The sequence below is a fragment of the Artibeus jamaicensis genome, unplaced genomic scaffold (genome assembly GCF_021234435.1).
Source record: "Artibeus jamaicensis isolate MK-2021 breed Jamaican fruit bat unplaced genomic scaffold, CSHL_Jam_final contig_482, whole genome shotgun sequence".
In the NCBI taxonomy this organism is placed as follows: Eukaryota; Metazoa; Chordata; class Mammalia; order Chiroptera; family Phyllostomidae; genus Artibeus; species Artibeus jamaicensis.
In genome coordinates, this window is record NW_026521857.1 from 5,970,406 (window position 1) to 5,990,754 (window position 20,349).

The window sequence follows — 20,349 nt, forward strand, 5'->3', positions numbered from 1 at the left end:
ACACCTTTATGATTTGCCCATTCGCCATAGCTTATTAGTGGAAGCTATGTTGATATTTCTTGTTAATACTCTTTTAATTTTAGTAAATATTTTTGTTTATTTATGAATTTGAGAGAGAGAAGCATTGATTTGTTGTTCCACTTATTCATGCATTTCATTGGTTGATTCTTGGCATGTGCCCTGACCAGAGATCGAACACACAACCTTGGCGTATTGGTACAATGCTCAAACCAACTGAGCTACCTGGCCAGGGCAATTTTAGTAAAGATTTTTTAACTAGACTTAATTTTTCCATGTCTGGGCTCTGGGAGCTACCTGTGCACGACTGCTATAAACACTATCAGGCATAAGTGAAAATTCATTCTTATGTTCACTCAGTCTTTCACCCTACAAATAGCGACGGAGCACTGCTGTGTCCTGGGTGGGAGAAGAACACAAAAGAAAGAGAGGGCTGGAATGACATGAGCTGCACACCTTGCCTAGGACATAGCAGGTGACAGGTGTCCCTCCCAGGACAAAGTTCGTTTTTCTCAAATATTTTATTTTTATTTATTTTCAGGGAGAAGAGAAGGGAGGGAGAGAAACACCAATGTGTGGTTGCCTCTTCTGCGCCCCCTACTGGGGACCTGGCCCACAACCCAGGCACGTGCCCTGACTGGGAATCAAACTGGCAACCCTTCGGTTCGCAGCCTGAGCTCAATCCACTGAGCCACACCAGCCTGGGACCAGGACAAAGTTTTGAAGCATCTAATTGCTGCCACAGGTCTTCAGTTCTTCTCTTTTCCCCGTCATCATGAACGAGCCTTCTAGACAGCAGGATCGAACAATCAAAGCGGCCTGCACCCCGGAGGCACACTAGGAGGACAGCGGTTCTGGAGAGACCCCGGACCCTCCGCAGACACGGCATGCGTGGGAAGCGAACTTTTACTGTGTTATAGCCCAGTGCGTGTCTAGGCTGGACTCTTTCCACTGCATGAGCCCACCCTACCTCGACGAACACGGCAACTTTCATTTTCTCAAATTTCACTGATTGGCAATTAATCATGTGATAGTGCTCATACCTACTGCCCTTTATTTCCTTTAACTTTCTTGATTTTGCCTGTAATCATGCCTTGCCCCTCCAACCAGGCTACAGCCCCTCGAATACAGCAGCCTTGGCTCACTGACCGGCTTTCCTCTCCACCCTCCCACGCCACCCCTACCTCCCTTCCCCCCCAAGGTAGTCATGAACCCGGCACCCAGTAACTGTTTAACTCATGATTGGTAATTTAATATTTCCCCACAGGAAAGAATTCCCAAAATATAATGAAAATCACTTTTTTTCATTAACCAACACCACTCTGCTGGTATGGACAGTTAGGAATTAAATGTAATAGCTACGGTAAGACTTCAGAGGTTTGTCTGGGGACGAAGCTTCGGTTGTGACCTCGGGATTCTGTGCCAACCATGGGCGATCATTTTGCACTCATTTAGGTCGATCCCAATGTCTGTGGCCCTATTTAGTGATAGAGGTCTGGGCTTCCAGGATTCTCGTTCATTCATTTGTTCACTTTACAATCATTCTCTGAGAACAAGCAGAGAGTAAGTTACAGAATCAGACAAGCTATGAGACCCTAGGCCCTTGGTTTTCCTGTCCTGTAAAGGGAGAGGTGAAAATGTATCTTGTAAGGTTCCTGTGAAAATTATACAAGTTAATATATGTAAGATACTTAAAGTTATTTTCAGTACAGTTGGCCCTTGAACAGAACAGGTTTAAGTGCACAGGGCCACTCACACACACTCTTTTCCAATAAATAATGTAAATGTATTTTTCTTATTATTTTCTTAATAACATTTTTCTTTTCTCTAGCTTATTTGATTGTAAGAATATGATATATAATGCATACAACATATAAAATATATGTCACTGGACTGTAATATTATTGGCAAGATTTCCTTCTTATCCACAGTAGGCTATTAGTAGTTAAATTTTTGAGGAGTCAAAAGTTAATGTGCAAGTTTTCAGCTGCATGGGGGAGTCAGCACCCCTAGTCACAAATTGTTCAGGAGTCAAATATAGTAAGATACAGCAGTACCTGGCCCGTTGTGAGTCCTTAGAATGCTAATGTTATTATTAACTGAGCAGCTACTACATGCCAGATAGAAGACAAACAAGGATGAAAAAGAGGCTGCCCAGTTCCCGAAGAGTGTACATTCCAGTAAGGATTATATGTTAATGAATAAGTGAACTGAAGTGTTACAGAGCCGCAGACCAAAACAGAGAGAGAGAGAGAGCGAATACACAAATTAACACACAACAGATGCAAACAGGCACACACACAGACGTGCGCACACACACGTGTGCACATCAACTGGCAAACTGGTGACTTACAAACAAGAAGTGCTCTTTGCCTTGGAAGAAGGGAGGCCGGGAAAAATAGTGGAATTGAGTCTCACAAATATGAATAGGTGCTTGCCAGGCAAGATGGTACCGGGACACCCAGGAAATTAAGGGGTATGCGAAGAGGCAGAAAACAATACTTACTCACTTATCCATTCAGTGAATGCTTATCAAATGCCTTTTATGAGCTCGGCACAGTTTTAAGTACCAGGATACAGCAGTAAGTGAGACGGACAAGGATGCTGCTTTCACTGAGCTAGTATTTAATGGAGGAGACTAACAATAAACCAGTGAACAAATATGTGGAGCAAAGAGCTAGGAATAATCACCGTGGGTAGATGGCTCAAGTGAGACGGGGGGGCAGCTGCCTGACTAAAGTGTAGAGAGTGAGGGATGTGAGCAGAGCCAGGGGGGAACTCCATTTGCCACCCCGTTTTCTCTACAGAGGATGTTCCCTAAACTCTCCCGGCCTCTTATTCCCTCCGCTTTTCTTTCCCAAGGATGTGCAGTGAGGATCGGGCTGGGAGTGACAGCTGGCGTGGTGGTCCATGCCTCTCCCTGGGTAACGTTACCTCCACTGGGCACAGTTAGAATTTTGAGCACAGGAATGGGGAGGTGGAAATGGATGTTGGTGTCTTTCTCCCTCTTTCTTCACACACACACACACACACAGTGACCTACTCAAAGACAAAATGTTCCTGAAGGTGAACTGTTATCAGGCCCAGACTGGGGAATACGGAGGTAAAAGTCCATTTTCGGCTCTCAAACCAAGATACAATTTCTAATTCAGTTAACTGTTACCAATCAAAAAAGTTCATTTTGGCCTCCATCTGCCTTATTACACTTGTCTGATTTCTCAGTTGGCTTACAACTTGGGAAGGGAGAACTCTTAAGATAAAAGTTTTTATACAATACAAGCCTTCCTTCTCCCAACAGACACCTCAAAACTAAATTAGGGACCACTATCCAAATCTTTCAAACCTGTCACCTTAATGAAAACTCCTTCACTTCTCTTACTTAATAGCTCCAAAGACACTGCTCAGTATCTGACTGAAAAGTCTGGCCCAAACAGTATAATAAGGCGAATTCATCAGCAGTGGTGAACGCTGTGGGCTGGGCTGGGAAGAAGAGTGACTTCAGTGACAGCATAAACACACAGGCTCCACAGTTCGTAGCTGGTAGCCACAAAGAGGAAGATAGGGAAATGTGAAGCCTTGAGATATTTTTACCTTGTGATTTCATATCTACTGAATACATGTTTTTAAAAACCACACCAGAATAAAGAATTTTTTAATTTCTCTTTTCTCCAAAGAATTTAAAAATACTTTCAGTATACTGACATACTTGCTCCACAACCTCCTTATGAGATAGGACGAGACTATACTGTTTCATGCAGAAATACTGAAGGCATGGTTACTATCTACAGGGCTCGGTTCCGAGTATCACAGAAATTAAAAAAAAAAAGACGAAGAATAAGATAGATAGTTCCTGAGTGTGGGGGCCTCATCCTCTACCTAAAAAGACTGCTCAGGCTCCCCAAACTTATGTATCAAAAAAGGAAATCCAAGATAAGTGTCAAGTAGATGGCAAAGATTTTTCAAAATGCTTCAGGAGCTGAGGGGGGAAAGCCTCTGTTGAAATCAACAGTGATTACCTGGAGAGTGTCACAGGTGAGGAAAATGTTAAAACCCCAGCTACGCACACTGGAGCACCCGCACCCAGGACCTGCACCTTGGGCAGAAGCTCCCAGGAGACTCAGAGTGTGCTGGGCCGCTTCTGCAGCCCTGCTGTGCCCGGCACTGGTAGGTGTCTCCTGAATCTGCGGAGCACATTTAGTGGGTGCTCTGTTTCCCAGACTGCTCACTGCTCCGGTTCACTGTCCACATTCCAGCCAGAGCAGCTGACCGCACTGGACAGGAAATGCTGAGCCCACTGTGCCTCCTCATAGAGCAGCTCCACCGCAGGGAGGGTGAAAAGCACAGACTCCCCACCTACTGTCGCTCCCTAAGGCAGAGAGGTTCTGCCAGCCCTGCTGGCACACCCAGCGGCCTACAGAATTTTACTACAGACATTGCCTTCTCCCTCATCCAGTCCCAAGCTCCAGAGAGAAAGGAGGCAAGTGTTAACAGCAGGGATAGATGGTAACAATTACGAACTCCACATGCTCTACAGGAGGGAAAGTCAGGCCAGGATAAAGTAAAAATAAACGGGGGTGTCAGGGCTGCACTTGTCCTGCCCAGGATATGCTGGCTGCCACAGTCATTGTATTTTTTCTGGCTGCACAGACATGTTGCTATGGAACCAATACATGCCACTGCTACTTGGCCTCTAGCAAATAAAATCTCAGCACTGGCAAGAGCATTTCCCTAGGTTTCCCTTAAAGGGATACCATTGATGGTGAGCACAGTGTAAGTTTAGCTAAGAACAACAGCAGCATTGTCTCAGGGTCCAGCCCCGCTGCCCAGCATGAAATGGAGCCCAGCCACCCCTGTTTGACAAGGTGTACATGCATGTGGCATGTGGATTTGCGTGGTACAAACCCAAAGTGCGGGGACCAGCCTCGCAGCTGCTTTTTAAGTAAGAAACTCATGGCTTCGGTTTGTACTGAGTCCCTCTGCCAGCCCCCGCCACTGATAGAAGCAAAAAGCTTGTTATATTTTGGGTAATAATTTGATAGCTACTGACTGTCGATGTCAAATGACTTGTGACCCCAGCGGAGCCACAAGTGGCCTGCATCAGCTCAGGTGGTCTTATTTTATCAATTTACCACTTTTTAGCTCAGACCCCTCTCTACCAGTTCATTCTTCACTGAAAGAACTGTACAAGTAGGCATGAAATCTGGCCCTCCCCACTTTCCGAAGGTCCTTAGTTGTCCTCTATTTTCTTTTTTGTTGTTTTTTAAAGTTTTATACTTGAGGAAGGGAGGAAGTTTGTCGGCAAGAGGTCTTATTAGCCTCTTGATACCACAGAGACCCTTAGCTGCACCCCCCTAAGAGCAGCAGATCTCAACAACCCATGCCATACTGCACTGTGCTCTGGGCATAAACCTTTTGGGCTTTTTAGGGTAAGATGAGGAAATGGAAACCCTTGGGTTCACACTTCTAATGAATGTACACTCATGCATACCAAGCATATGGGGACAGGAAAGATCTGTATCAGTCATACGCCAGTGAATCAGCAACCCATATTCTCAATTCCGCTCAGGACATTGGTAGAAAGCAGACCATCTCTGTACCGTAATAAGGAGACACATTGAGTTCCTTAAAAACGACTGCGGTTAGGGCTGAGAAGAAGCCTCTACGTGTTAAGGTGAAATGATTATGTTGATGAGTGGGATGAAATAGTAGACACGGGCTCTCAGTACTACACTTGAGCCAATGCCTAGTGGGATGAAGTGTTTTGGAAACAAGCGTGCTTAGCTCACCAACGTCAGTGACCGCAGTCCAGAGCCAGAACTAGCACCGGAAGCTTTGACAGAACCACAGGCAAGCCCACCGTCTGGGATTCCAGTGGAGAACTGAGTTCTCACACTTCTCTCCATCACGCCGCACAACTGAATGCTCATGTTAAAAACGGTATAGCTTTTTTGTTTTTTTACATGAAGAAATGTTCCCCTGAAAGTCTCTATGATGGCAGGCCAGGTTCACACTATGCTGTAAGAAACCTGTTAAGCATTACCCTGCAGGTGCAGAAAGTCCCGAGTGGGGGCTGCAGGGCTGCAGCTGGCCGGGGCACAGCTGCATCACGGTGTCTAGCGGCAACGCAGATTTAGCCCCGAGTCTCCCCATATGATGCGGCATTGCAAATGCAGTGGTTTGGGAAAGGTGCAGAGGAAAACGCGCCCTGTCAGAGGAGGTCCATCACAGAAGTACTGGGGGACTGTCCGTTCCACTGCCTCTCTTGGTAGTAGCCTAGTGTGGTTTCTAGAAAGTTAAACAGCTAAACTGGACACTCCCAACACTTGCCTTGGAGGGATGTTACCATTAGTTTATCAGTATTCCCTCAGGTCCAGCCACCGGTAACTCTGTATCCACAGAAGGCATTGGGATTCAAAAGACAGTTCTGTGGAGAGGCCTGAGGGGACCCGAGACCACTCAGCTGGGAGTCAAACGCCTTTCTCTTGACCCCAGCTCCACTGCGGTCTCAGAAGCCCTCAGGGCAGGGGCGTGAAGCCCTCTGGGCCACGGCAGCTGTCGTAAATAGGGGCTTCGGCCAGATGGACTCTCAGGCCCCATCCAGCACTGTCTCTGCCAGGCATTCCTGAAAGGACAGTGCGCCATGTGGACAAAACAAATGGGTTCCCCTCGCCCGTGGCCGTGTTTCTGTGCAACAGTCACTTAAAAAAAAAAGAAGCTTCCTCTGTCATCTTCCTGCAAGCTGTTCAAGGTAACAGCAGTGATGGTAGCAACTCACAAGAGGCAACAAGTGTGAAGAGCAAAAAGAAACAGCAGAAAAACACAAGGGGAAAGCCACGGCCTCCAAAGGGAGGACGAGGTGTGACGAGTAGAAGAACATCTTGGTTCCAAAGGGAAGAAAACTTCTAGAGAATATGTGCTGTCAGGCATTTTTTCTTAGAGCACAGCAGTCATTGGATAAGATTTTGATGAGTGTGAAAATACAGAAGGAGTTGAAGGATCACTCACCCTATGAAGACAGCAGACTGGTTTCTCTGCACCCAGAAAACAAACTAATTTCTTTGGAAAACTGAAAGAGAAAAAGATTTGCACAACATTAAGTGGATTCTGTAACCCAGCACAGGCATGTGGGCCCAGAGGGTGTGAGCAATTCTAGCCCCTGGCGCTTTGGCATTTACTAGGTGCACAGTGAATGTTTGAGAACCATGGGTATATACTAATGTAGCTGACTGCATGAATCTTTTAAAAAGAGCTTTGAACAATTAACATCCAGAAAGCAATCCCATGCGTGATTCCTTTATCACAAGAGACGCAAGCTTTACGATGAAGGAACACAAACTGTGGTGCTTGAGAAACGCATTTTTAGGTGGGTATTTTAAATGCCATGTCCACATCCCCACCGTGCGGCTAACTGGAGCTGTGCCAACAAGGAGCCAGAGTGCCCGTGACTGCACTTTGCCCTTTCCCAGATGGTAGACCCACAACTCCACGCACCCCCCACTGGAGTCAGTGACCCCAAGGGTCCCTCTAATTGGGCTCAGATGGGAAAGCAGACTTGGCAGCGAGGCGCTGGGGGCCACATATCAGGCCGACTGAGTAACCCCGTGAGGAAGCCACGGTGCCTGAGATAAAGTGTGGGAAAGAACCGAGATGATGTGCGTGCTGGAAGGGGAAGCCTGAAAGACAAAGGGAGATAAGGGAGTGACAGCAGCAGACTGTCATCTGTATCACAGAAGGAACCAAGTTCAAGATCCAAGTTTTTTAAAATTTGCAGACAGGTTTAGAGGGTGGGGCGGAGAAGTGAGGCAAAGCCCCACTAGTTCCGAAGACAGGCAATTTTCACATGATCCCAAGGCATTTGGGAGTAAGTCTAGGAGCCATATGAAGGCCACTGCTTTTCCTCCCTTTTGCTAGAAGAAAGAGCGGTCTGGCCACTGGGGCAGTAGGGGGAGTCTTCCCCTCAGCACGTCTGCTGGCGGCAGATTCTCAGCCCCCGTTGCTCAGAACCTGAAAGGCATGCCTCACAGTCCCAGAGAGAAGGCAGCACTGTATTGTCACACTGCACCAGGAGAGGCGGGGGCCACGGACATGATGAGATTCTGCCTCTGGAGAAGTTTATACTCTAATTGAAAACACGACAGGAGACAACACAAGCAGTGAAAGATAGTACATGCTGGTAAAACCTCTGGGCACCTTCTTTTTAAGGCAACACTTTACTATCCACTCATATACATTAACCTTTTCACCCTAAAGGCAGACAAGATGTCGACCAGAAGCATCGTGAAGACCACACCACTGATTTCACAGTCAGACCTGCTGTGTGATTCAAGTTGCCTAAACTCTCGGCACCCCCCTCATTGGCATAATGGTAATAAAAGCACCCACTTCATACGATGTCGCGAGTTCCCAGTGCAGTGCTTGCTTGGCACACAGATGAGACTTAAAAAGCTTCGATGCCATGTGGTACGACATGTCTACATATCTGTGATACTAGAGAAGGAGCACACGGGATTTTCATAATTCATAATTTACCCAAATGTCAGCACTTGTATTCTTCCCCTGTCCTCCCCCAAATCAGTTAAGAAAAATGAGAACAGAGTAAAACTGTTTACTATGAGCAATTAGATAATGTAGATAAGGGAGAAACCACCCGAGTGATAGAAATCAGCAGAAGTCCCATTAATAATTACCATGAACATTTTGGTATACACGGCTCCAGGCTCTCTCCTGTGCTCAAGCACACACAGTTTATTAGATGTGTACTTAAATAAGTAAAATCACCTACACACACATACTATTATTCACGATATACTATGATAGTCTTCACCTTGTTTTGCAGTCCGAAAACATTTCATCTGATGTAGCGTAAGCCTCTTTGAATACCAACACACCCATCTCCTTGCCAATTTTTAAGGATACGCAAGAGCACTGCACTGGGGGGAGCAAACATTGAATATGTATTCACTGAATTTACAGACTCTACCAAAGTGTCCCACGTTTATGAGAAAAGACCACATGTGAGGTAGCATGTGGTTCTTTTTTCTACATTTTTGTCAAGATTGCAAAGGCAGATTGTATAAATAAGACGTGTTAACAACAGAGATTGTTTTGGTTTAAATGGGAGTAGCTTAGAAGAATACTAACTAGCACTTATACATAGCAAATATCACAAGTTACAATATTCAGCGAGTTTCCAATATATTAAGAGGAGATAAAATGTTAAAGACTAGGGCTAACGATGGACAGAGATGCCCAGTTCGAGTGGGAGATCCCAAGACTGACTCATTTTCAGTCTGATCACAGAGCATTTACTCAATGATATGGAGAAAGCTCAACTGAAAACTATAAATTCCTGAGTGACCCCAAAATCATAATCACATTGTATGAACTTCAAAACCTTAAAAAAAAACAGACTTTACCATATTTAGAAGATATCGAGAGTTGGAATGTGTGTGTGGTGTTAATATTTCTAATCTAATTTCCTTCTCAAAGAGAACGGTTGGTTTGGTGTAACATTTGTGGCAGTTGGCTTGAGCTGCACGGCGCAGCCTGGTCCTCGACTGAGAAAACTGTGCTCTTCCTACAGATGTGACTGACTAGCAACACTCGGAAAATACCATCGTTGGGAGAAGGCTGGGAGGGTGAAGCACCCTCACGATCAGCACAGAGTGTGGAGCTAATTCCTCCTCCAGTTATGAATGTAACTAACCCTTTCTAAATCCTGCCAGCACTGCTCCTACAAGCAGGCAGGCAGGCGGAGGCCAGGGGTGGTGTTGGGGGCGCAGGGCATGAATGGGCAGAAAGCAGAAGAGAAATGCCCAATCAGGCACCAGCCGGAATATCCTGGAGAGGTCAAAAGTGAAGAAACAAAGTAGGGAAATACAGTTAGACTTCTGAAACCAGAATCCACAATGAATGAAGAGCTGAAATAACCTTTTCACATGCTACCTCCCAACAGAAGTTCCCTAAAAGTTCACCCCTTGTCCAGTTTACACAATTTTCAGGGGAAGTAACCATTTTTTGTGGGGTTCATGCTCTTATAAGAAGCTTCTATTATTCTATTTGACCATGTGAAACAGAATCGGCATTAGGAGATAAGAAGACAGACCGTAAATTCTAGCATCAGGTGGAATCAGAAACAGCATCTCTTTGGCAACTCACACTAGACACTTCACTACACATAGGACATGGACTGAGCTGTTCTGAATGGGTCTCTTTTGATGGTACAACTCAGGAGCTAATGAGAGGTCCCTGGATCTAAAATGAAGTTCTTATAGGAACAGTTTTTGGTTGGCTTAATCTCTCTTGTGGTCACCGCTTCTCCATGAGACAACCAGATGGTGAAGCTGTGTTGTGTGCTATGTAGTGTCTCTGTTACACAGTCAAAGCTAAATGACACACACTGTTCAATTTGCTTTCAAAGGGACCTTTGCATCCTGTGATGGATGGTCCAGACCACATTCTGCATCACAGGCCTCGCTATCAAACACTGTGGGTTGGATTCTAACGTCCCCATCCAATTATGTGTCTCTGGTACATAAGACCTACCCAGAAAAACTGTGCTGATATTATCTATTCCACACTTACAATATATTTTTGAACTATAGACTTTGGAAAATTTTGTCTTGCCCTTGTATAGTATCATCCTGAGTGAGCACTTAGTATTATCCTTAATACTAAGTAGTTAATATCCTTAATATTAACTACTACCACTTATGAGTGGCTATTTTGTGCCAAGTTTTTATTTATTAGCTCTGATCCTCACAAAACCTCTGTAAAATAGGTTCTATTAGCCCATTGTACAGATGACAAAAACAAGGTTTGAGACAAGTAACCTATCCAAGGTCACGTACCCAATAAGTGACAAAGCAAGAATTCAAAACTAGGTTTGGCTCGGTTTCACGGCCAAAGAGAAAAGATATAATCGTGGCAAGGCACATGTGAATTTTTTGGAGTAAAACTGCAATATGTAGAAATCTGTCAAACACAAAAAATAAGCACTTGCTTCCTCTCAATAATCAGATATTGCTTTTTCAGGTTATTTTTCAGGAGCAGCCAGTGAGGATGCTAGGACGAAGTTTTCCATGGCACTCAGCAGCAAGTTGCGCTTCAGCCGTCCGTCAGGTGCCAGACCAGCGTTCTTCAGGCAGAACGGCAGGACCGAAGTGCTGACAGCCGCAGGGACCCAGAGTGGAGCCTCGGCAAGTCGGGCTAACAGTTACTCTTCATCATTCTGATTATGAGCCACAGCATGCAATCAACGGCGTAGAGACGATCGCAAACAATCTCCATCAGCATTTCACTTGGTTTTCATAGCGTGGCAGATGAACACATTCTCATCTGACCTAAACGCAACGTTAGTGGCTCAAACACAAAGAATGTGTAGGGGCAGTAATGGCACAAGAGACTGGCTTCCCTGAAGGCCATTGGTTGTAAGGGACGCACTTTAGTTCATCAACTTTTCCATTTATTAGGTCAGAATACATAAATAATATTCTGTGGGTTGCATTGCTCCCACTAAATTGTGGCCCAGCTCTTGGAGCATGAAATTTATGTCATTTATTTCTGTATTCCTAAATCCTATCCCAGTGCCTGGCATATACAAAAGACATGCAAAATTTGCAGAAGGGAATAAATTCTGATTGGATTGTCGATAAGAAGGCGTGCTTACTAAGTGCTTGAGTGACCCCATGTTGTTCTCGGAAGACACTCATACGTCACAGGGCAGTGTCTGAACTTGCCCACGAAATGAAGTGATGGTTGTAAATACGTACCATGAAACTCAGCAGAGACCTGTCTGGAGGGAGTAAAAACGTACAAGCAGAACAATAAGGAAAGACTGCCCTGGTGTCAACTGAAGAAAATCATTTGCAAAGCGACTCCCACCAGGCTGTTTTTGCATTGAAGTCTGTAACTGAATGGGGAAGTGGTATTCTGGGAGTGGTTTCCAAGGAAAGTAATTATAATCGCTACAGGTTGGAGAGCCAGATCTGGAAAAAAAAATTCATTATTAGAAAGAAAAAGAAAAGAGGTCACCTCTCTCTCTCAAAAAGTAAAGAAAAAAGGCTACAAAGTTTTTCATATATAGGCACTTACAACCAATGCCTATCACTTTGCTAACTAATTTCAGGTCAGGCAGTTAATATTCTATGGAACAGGACGAGAACTCCATTTCTCCTTTAGAGAAATATGATACCTAGCAAAACATCACACCACACACAATTCATCCATGACTGGGATCTCATTTGGATTACACCAAATGACTACCCAACCAGTTGATGGAAGAAAACACCTTCAGGTAGATGTGGCTCATAGTTTTTGAGTGTCTGGGTGTCTGTGTCATGGGGGGGGGTATTTGTGTGTGTGTGTGTGTGTGTGTGTGTAAGATGTCCAATGGTATCAAAGGGCACTATATACAATATTTGAAACTCCAAGTTTAATATTCTTGAATTGCCAAACACAGCACATAGACTCCTCAAAGACAGTGTCTATATATCTTAACAATTCTTCTAGCAGTTAGCATGTTTATAGTATGAATGGTCAAAAGTACATAAACAGAAGGCAGAGAAAAATCATCTAACCAACAGTATTTCAAAATTCCAAAATTGGCAATCACCGCCTTAGCAAAGCTGCACCTCCGACTCGGAGGGAGGGGGGACAGAGGCTATTTTTAGAGCGAAGGCAGAAAGCCTTCTGTGCCCTACCCTTCAGGGCCACCATGTCCCTGCAGTATGACTCTTCCCTCTGCAGCTGAAGACCAGAGCCACTTCCCCAAAGTTCAGTGTGAATGGGAAATATCACAGAGGAAAGGACGGATTAGATACTGTGACTTTAAAAAGTGCTGCCTGTGTTAGAAACATTTGTCACATCTGGCAGCGGCACTGGTGATCTGGATGCAAAAGCTAGTGCCCCGATCAAATAACAAAGGCCTGTAAGAACACGGATCTGGACACAAAGTGGGAAGTTAAGTATATGCTTAAAAGCCACAATATCTTATATCTACGTGGGCTTTTAAAAGTTTTCAACATGCTCAAGTATAGCGTGAACAGTCAGACAGTCAGCAATCAACACCACAATATTATAATTTTTCTAATGGTATCTCTTAAATGTCTAAAATAGCCAGGCGCTGGTAAACTTTTTCAGTAAAGGGCCAGAGAGCAAATATTTTAGGCGTTTTTACTCAGCTCTGCCAGTGCAGCACAAAGGCAGCCAGGGCCACACTACACAGATGCACACGGCTACGTGCGAACCAAACTGTACTGATCAAACAGGTGAGGTGGGATACGGGTCACCATCCGAGTCTGTCAACCTTTGCTCTAGGGTGTCATTACACAGTTGAACAACGTGAGTTTGAACTGCATGTGTCCACTCACGGGCAGATTTTTTTCAATAAACATGTGCAGTACTATAAATGTATTTTCCTTATGATTTCCTTAATACATTTTCTTTTCTCTAGCTTATTTATTGTAAGAACAAAGTATATAATACATATAACATACAAAGTCTGTGCTATTGACTGTGTATGTTACTGGTTAGGCTTCTGGTCAACATAGGCCGTTAGTAGTTGCGTTGTCAGGAAGTCAAAAATTACAGACAGACTTTCAGTTGGGCAGGAATCGGTACTCCAGACCCCTGAGCGGTTCAAGGGCCAGCTGTACTGGGGAATTTTAAGGCACAATATCCACTTCCTGCTTTTCCCCCAAACAGACTACATTTTCACTTAGTAAAAAGTTCGATGACAACATCACACAGTATCCAAAAGCAGTGAATGGCTTATTTCTGCAGCATCCATCCACCACACTGAACTTCCTTTCCATCAAACAGGAAGGGCAAATCTTTCAACGTCGGGTGGAGTTTTCCAGAGTGGCAAGTCCCTGTGCACCCATCTCTGCACCAAGGTATGAAAGGCTGCCCCACAGGACCCCAGGCAAATGCTCACCAGCCTCTTGAAGCAGTGCATTATCTGGGCAAGCAAGAAGGCCTCTGTGCAACACAAACTCACCACCTGATTAAACAGGGGCACAGGCCTGGAAGTGATATTTCTCCAAAGACATACAAATGGCCAAAATGCACAAGGAAAAATGTTTAATGTCACTAATCATTAGGAAACTGCAGACCAAAACCACACCCCTTAAGATGGTTATTATAAACAACAACAATAATAAAGCAAAATTAAAAAGAAAAGAACAGCAAATAACAGGAGTTAGCCAGGCTGTGGAGACAATGCAGCACTGTGCACTGTTGCTGCAACCACAAAATGGTACAACTACTAGGAAAACAGTATGGCGGTCCCTCAAAAGATTAAATATAGAATCACCACATGATCTAGCAGTTCCACTTCTAGGTATATAGCTAAAAGAATTGAAAGTAGCGACTTGAACAGGTACTTATAGACCCATATTCATAGCAGCATTATTAACAACTAGAAGGTAGAAGTAACCCAAGTGCAAATAAACAAAATATGATATATAGACACAATGGAATATTATTCAGCCATTAAAAGGAAGGTAATTCTGATATATGCTACAACATGGGTGAACCTTGAAGACATTATGCCGAGTGAAATCTCCCAGTCGCAAAAGAACAAGTATGGTTCCACTAATAAGAGTTGCCAAAGGCACAGAGACAGAAAGTTGAATGGTGGTTGCCAGGGGCTGAGGGAAGGGGAAATGGAAAGTTATTGCTTAATATGTATGAAGTTTCAGTTTGAAAGATGAAAAGCACTTTGGAGACGGAGCGTGGTGATGATTATACAACGATATGAATGTACTTAATGTCAGTGAACTGTATACACTTAAAATAGTAAATTTTCTGTTCCATATGTTTACCACAATCGAACAAGAAGAAAAAGAGACCCATGATTACTAAAGGGAGCTGTTAAGGTGATCTGCTTAGAACAGGATGTTCCAAGAAGGTCCAAGTCGGTCATGCCTGAGAGGGCTGGTCCACAGGAGGCAGCTGAGGAGCTGCAACCTGGCTTCAGGGTTCCAGGCAACCAGCTAAAATGTGAGCCTCCACACCCAGCAATCCTCCAGACTAAAGAGCATAGGAGCGCTCCTGTGATTACCTGGCCGGACTGTGTCACTCTCCCTCCCAAGCGCTGCAACCTCAGAGGTTCAGTTCGACAGTGAGTACAGTCAGGGACGGGCAGGAAGAGTAGTCAGGAAAGTTCACCATTCCGACGGGGGGTACAGGGAAGAACACAATGACAGTGAAAACCCAGAACCTGGGGAACCGAAGCCCCTTTCTCACTCGGACCCTGCCTTCCTTGTTCACTCGCAGGGCCACTTTGAGTTGACTCTCTTGAAACATAACTCTTCTGAGTCTAATTCTGCATAACACTTAATACCAAATTAAGTGACCTCATGAAGAGGTGACCTCATGAAAACCGTCCCTATTTGCATCGCACTATTCCTTGGATTACTCAGGTATCAACCTTCCAAAAGCCAAGCTATTACAGGGCTTCATTACCTACTGCAATCAGAATGATGCTGAATCATGGTTTCTCAACCAAAGAAAAATGACACCATTTTTCCCATATTCTTTTTTTTAAATCCTTACCCAAGAATATGTTTATTGCTTTTAGAAGCAGAGGAAAGGGGCAGGGATTGGGGGGGATTGATTGGTTGCCTCCTATACACATACCCAACCATAGCAGAGGACAGAAGGCCTATGGCCATGCTGCTTATGACACTAATAACCACCGTCAGGGCATGGCAGACCTCACACTGTACAAGCAGGGTAGAAGGCTGCGTCACACATTTGCAACTGACTTAGAACCGCTATTAGAAGGTCCCAAATATCCTACTCGTCTACAGTATTTTCGACTGTCAGAATTTTAAACAAAAAGGAGTAAAATGCAATTTTCATTCATACGTCTCACTGCAACCACTGTTTAACAGTTTTCATCAGAAAATTCAAAGCATTAAAGGACTGTATATGAAAAAGTGCAAAAGAAAAAAATAAATTCAGAGTCAGGGTACATACCAGATTTTTATAGATAGCTAGTTCCTCCATGATGGGTGAAGTTGCATCCTGAAATCCTAATTAGAAGGGGTAAGCTATAGAGATATATACAGATCTCACCTATAATTTAACTTTGACAAAATTATGTAATTTTTTCCTTGCAAAGGGGAGAGAGGAGCCCTGATTAGCAACATTTGCAGATTTCTGTAGTGTAAACATTGCCCCCATGGCTGATTTGAAGGTAGCAGCAACATGTTCTTAAAATTCCTGAAAAGTTAACAATTGGCTCAGGAGAGCCTACACAAGCTGGCAGACCATTTTCCTCACCCCACCAAGATCAATAGACCCAGTTTCACATTTAAACTAAACCCAAAAAGCTGAAGTCCTTCATTAATGTCAGACCTCCTCTTATCTACTAAAAGGTATCTGTTCATACTTCTACACCTTTACTTCTATTCTCCTTATCTGGAATAAACTGAGCTCGGATCCAATATTACATAAGCAGCTTTCTCCAAATGCTCTTAGATTGCACTGTCCTTTCTTTGTCCCGATTTCTACAGCACTGGACTCGAGAGGGCTGGCTGCCACGAGGGAAAGTTCCCAGAGCTCCAACCACAGCATGGAGTTTTACCTGAGCTGAGCTCCCCGACTCCGCTGACTTGGCCGGCTGGCCTGACTTCTGTCCAGTCAGCTCCAGGGAGCCAGGCTCAGCAGCTAGGGCCAGGGCGGTGACGGACGAGGACGTGCCGTGTGGAGGTGCAGTACCACACACGCCTCACTTCTACCAAAGGAGGGGGAAAACTAATATCTGTTGAGCGTAAAATTTCGGTAAGCCCCGGTGCCTGAATCCTGGTTTCTAATACCATCCCCCCCACCAATAAAAGCAAGCAAGGCCCCTCAGAGAAACAGCTGATGCTGAGATTGGGACAGGGAATGTTCAAGACGAGCCTGAAGGAAATGCTCCAACGAAACCAGAACAGTGCTGGAGGCATATTGAAGGAAAACAGGAGGCAATATTTCTGATATCCTGAAAGAGAAGCCAATGGCCCAAACTGGAACAATCCGAGGAACAAAATGTAAAACATAGCACTGGATTATAACCTGAAGTATAAAATAAATATCTATGAGTTCACACTGATATGAGGAAGAAATGGCTGAAGAAACAAATTAATGGAGAAAAGAGATAACTCTTCTGTCAGAATTCTGAATGATTCATGTAGACACACCACCCTCAGTGATGCAGAACACGGTCCCCCCTCCTTAGCTGGGGTTTCCTGCAAAGAGGGCACCACGGGGGGGGGCGTGCATGTGAGAGGGGCCACTTCACGGTGGAGAAACTTTACAAACACTCTCTCGGTCAGGCGATCGAGGTCAGCGTCAACAGTGATAAGTCCCTTTGAGAGCGGGTATCTGATATACATCATGTGATAAAAATGGCAATTTACCACCTTTGAGGAGTACTAATCAATCATCTTACAGCACGTCCCTCAACTGGGGTTTTTCTAATCATAACACAAACACAGGAAAATCCCCCACTGAGGGACATTCCACGAGACGGCTGAACAGCACTCCTCGGAACTGTTAAGGTCCTCAAAACCAACTGTCCCATTCTAGAGGGACGTCAGGCGACAACAGGACTCTATGTGATGTGGTTTCCTGGGTGAAATCCTGGAGCAGAAAAAGGACATCAGGTAAAAACGAAGGAAATCTAAGTGAACTAGGACTTCAGTTAACAACAATAATAAAATTCTGCTGGGTACTCTATTAAGCGACTTACACATATTATTTTGCTTAATCCCCCCACCCTAATGCTGAAAAATGGTTTCATTCCCATGTTACAGAGGAGGATAATAACGATAGAACTATTCTGCCCAAGATAACAGAGTGAGTCGTTGGTTAAATTCAAGTTGAGCTGTTCTAAGAGCTTTAGAAGTTTTCACTTATCAAGCCTCATAGCGACTCAATAAAGCAAGTGGCACTATCATTACTTCCCTTCCAGGTGAGGAAACTGGAGCACAGGGAGGCACGCAGCATTGCTGAGCTCTTTAATGATAGGGCTGCAGAGCTGGCGAAACAACTGATAACAGTAACAATAATAAACATGATAGAGTGCTTACTATGTGTCAGTCAATTAGTTTACAAATATGAACTCGTTTAGTCCTCCCAACAATCCAGTGAAATAGGTTCCATGATCCCCATTGGACAGACAGAAACGCTGAGGCACCAGGAGGTAAATAAGGTGGGCATACGGGTGTCCATTGTACAACTCTCTCAGCTTGTGTGTTGTTTTAATTTTTTCATAATAAAATGTTGGGGGGGAAAGTCTCTTGTGAACAACTCTGCACGGTCACCATAAAAAGGTTTCTCAGGCATTGTTTATTTGACCCAAGTACATATGTATTGATTACTTTTTGGCAACTCATTTTTTAAAAAAGTTTCCTGATTTCTCCTTTTAGACTCTTTCACAGAAAACTTCTCCTCTCAGGAGTCAAAGATAGCACTTTTGCCCAGGTACTGCAATTAGGCTATTAAGTAACAGACATGAGGCCAATGTTTATTAATTAGCAAAAAGCCAAACAGGATATGAGCTCTAGACTTTGCAGACCTTTATATTCCACCTGGACTTTCCAATCATTTTTGTGGCTTGGATGGATTTCAATACATGTACTTATCACAGATCAAAAATACATCATTATTATTCCAGTCAATAAGCATCTTAAGTTAAATAGTGCATTTATAAGACACCTATTTGTTTTAGGACCTTTTCTTTGTTTATTTGTTTAATATGAAGTTTTCTTTCAGTTAAAAAAGTTCATTAAAAATTTTAGGATCAGACTGTTATTATCTTCTACAAACGTTAAAATTTATTCCGGATCATTTTAGGTGTACATCATCCTGAGTTTATGAGTTTAGATGTCTGACAAATTCATCAGCACCAGCAAATGCCAAAGCTGTCTAGAGCATTTCCCTGCTCCCCTACCCTGCAAATCAATGGCCTCGCCAGCTGCCACAGGAGAAGTGTTTTCTGTTCTGCCACGTGACACCACCAAGGGTGAGAGCCAGCTTGTGCTGACCCTCAGAGAAGGGCTGCAGTGCTTGAGCAGCCGTCTATTAGCGGAGGTAGCACTCCAACCAGGACACAACACGGAGCAAGCAAACCGAGACTTCGGACTGGGAGGGATGTGCAGTCTCCCAACCTGATCAGGGCAAGCTCCGTGGCAGCTTGCCTGCTGGGTACACTTGCTGAAACCCTTTGAAATAATTAAATTCCTTCTACCCGCACAAGAAATATGCCTGTGCGGGGCAAGAATTGCCTTTTTCTTTATATCCCCAAGACCCTGACTCCCTCTGACACGGACAGACTGCACGTGGTTGGGGCACCAACACTGGAGCCAAGGCTTGGGTCCAAATGACCTTAGACAAATGACTTCACCTCACTGCTCTCAGATACAAAATCTGCCTGACCATGGTTATAAGGATTAAAAGGTTAATGTGTAAAAGGCACTGAAAACAGTATCGGCACATAGTAAGTACTAGGGAAGCATTTACTACTATGGCCAAATATCAAAAACATTTGAGCATTATCGCTACCCAATGATTCCCAAACAAGTTTATTGCAATGATTCCCAGATACCTATTCGACTGACCCTCTCTCTCCTACCCTTCACCTGCCTGCCCACTCAGGGTGTGTTCATTTCAGCCCTGTACCTACTATTCCAACGTGAGAAGACCTGGTTGGCAATAGCAGGGATGCCGGCAGACTAAAACTCTTATTTCCAAGGCTAACGTGTACAACCAAATTACATGTAGAGCGAAATACACAGTCCACTTCTCTTTTAACGAGGGTTTTTCTCATGCAGATTTTATCACCACGCTTACTTCCTCTCCTTTTTTTGTACTAAAAATCTCTTCCTCTTCAGCTTTGTCCCACCCCACTGCTGAATTTTAAAAAAGGAAGGAAAAGCAATCCCGTCAACTACCTCAGAGGCCTAAGTATTTTGCTCTGCACTTCCCACTGAGGATATCACACACTGTCGTGGCAGTTTAACAGAGAATTGGCATCTAATGAGAACAGATAAGAGAGGAGTACAGATAAAGGAACTCTTGAAAATCAGCCCCAAAAGTTTACCGGAGGCCTGGGGGAGAGGAATTGAAAGCTCATTAATATAGACCGCCTCTCACCAAGGGACAGCAATTCGCTTTCAGTCATTTCTTTAAAACTATTAGTCACCCTCACACCAATTTACCTTTAAACAAGGACATTCTGCAACCAGGGATCCACCTATGTAGCTTAGTCATCCAATCAGCCTCAAGGTCGCGGACCTGAGTAACACGATGAGAATTACCTCATTCACCCACTATAGAACC

General features: G+C 44.2%; 1 protein-coding gene across 9 annotated transcripts in view; it reads right to left on the reverse strand.

Moving 5' to 3' along the window:
• ATXN1 (ataxin 1) overlaps nucleotides 1-20,349 on the reverse strand; it is a 386,007-nt gene that overhangs the window by 188,173 nt on the left and 177,485 nt on the right. For 8 of the 9 annotated variants that reach the window (XM_053668262.1, XM_053668255.1, XM_053668257.1 and 5 more), the window contains one exon: nucleotides 7,024-7,084. The exons of the other annotated variant lie outside the window; for it this stretch is intronic. The gene's annotated coding sequence lies outside the window, so the exon portion shown is untranslated. The remainder of the gene's footprint in view (nucleotides 1-7,023; nucleotides 7,085-20,349) is intronic. 9 annotated transcript variants of the gene reach the window in all.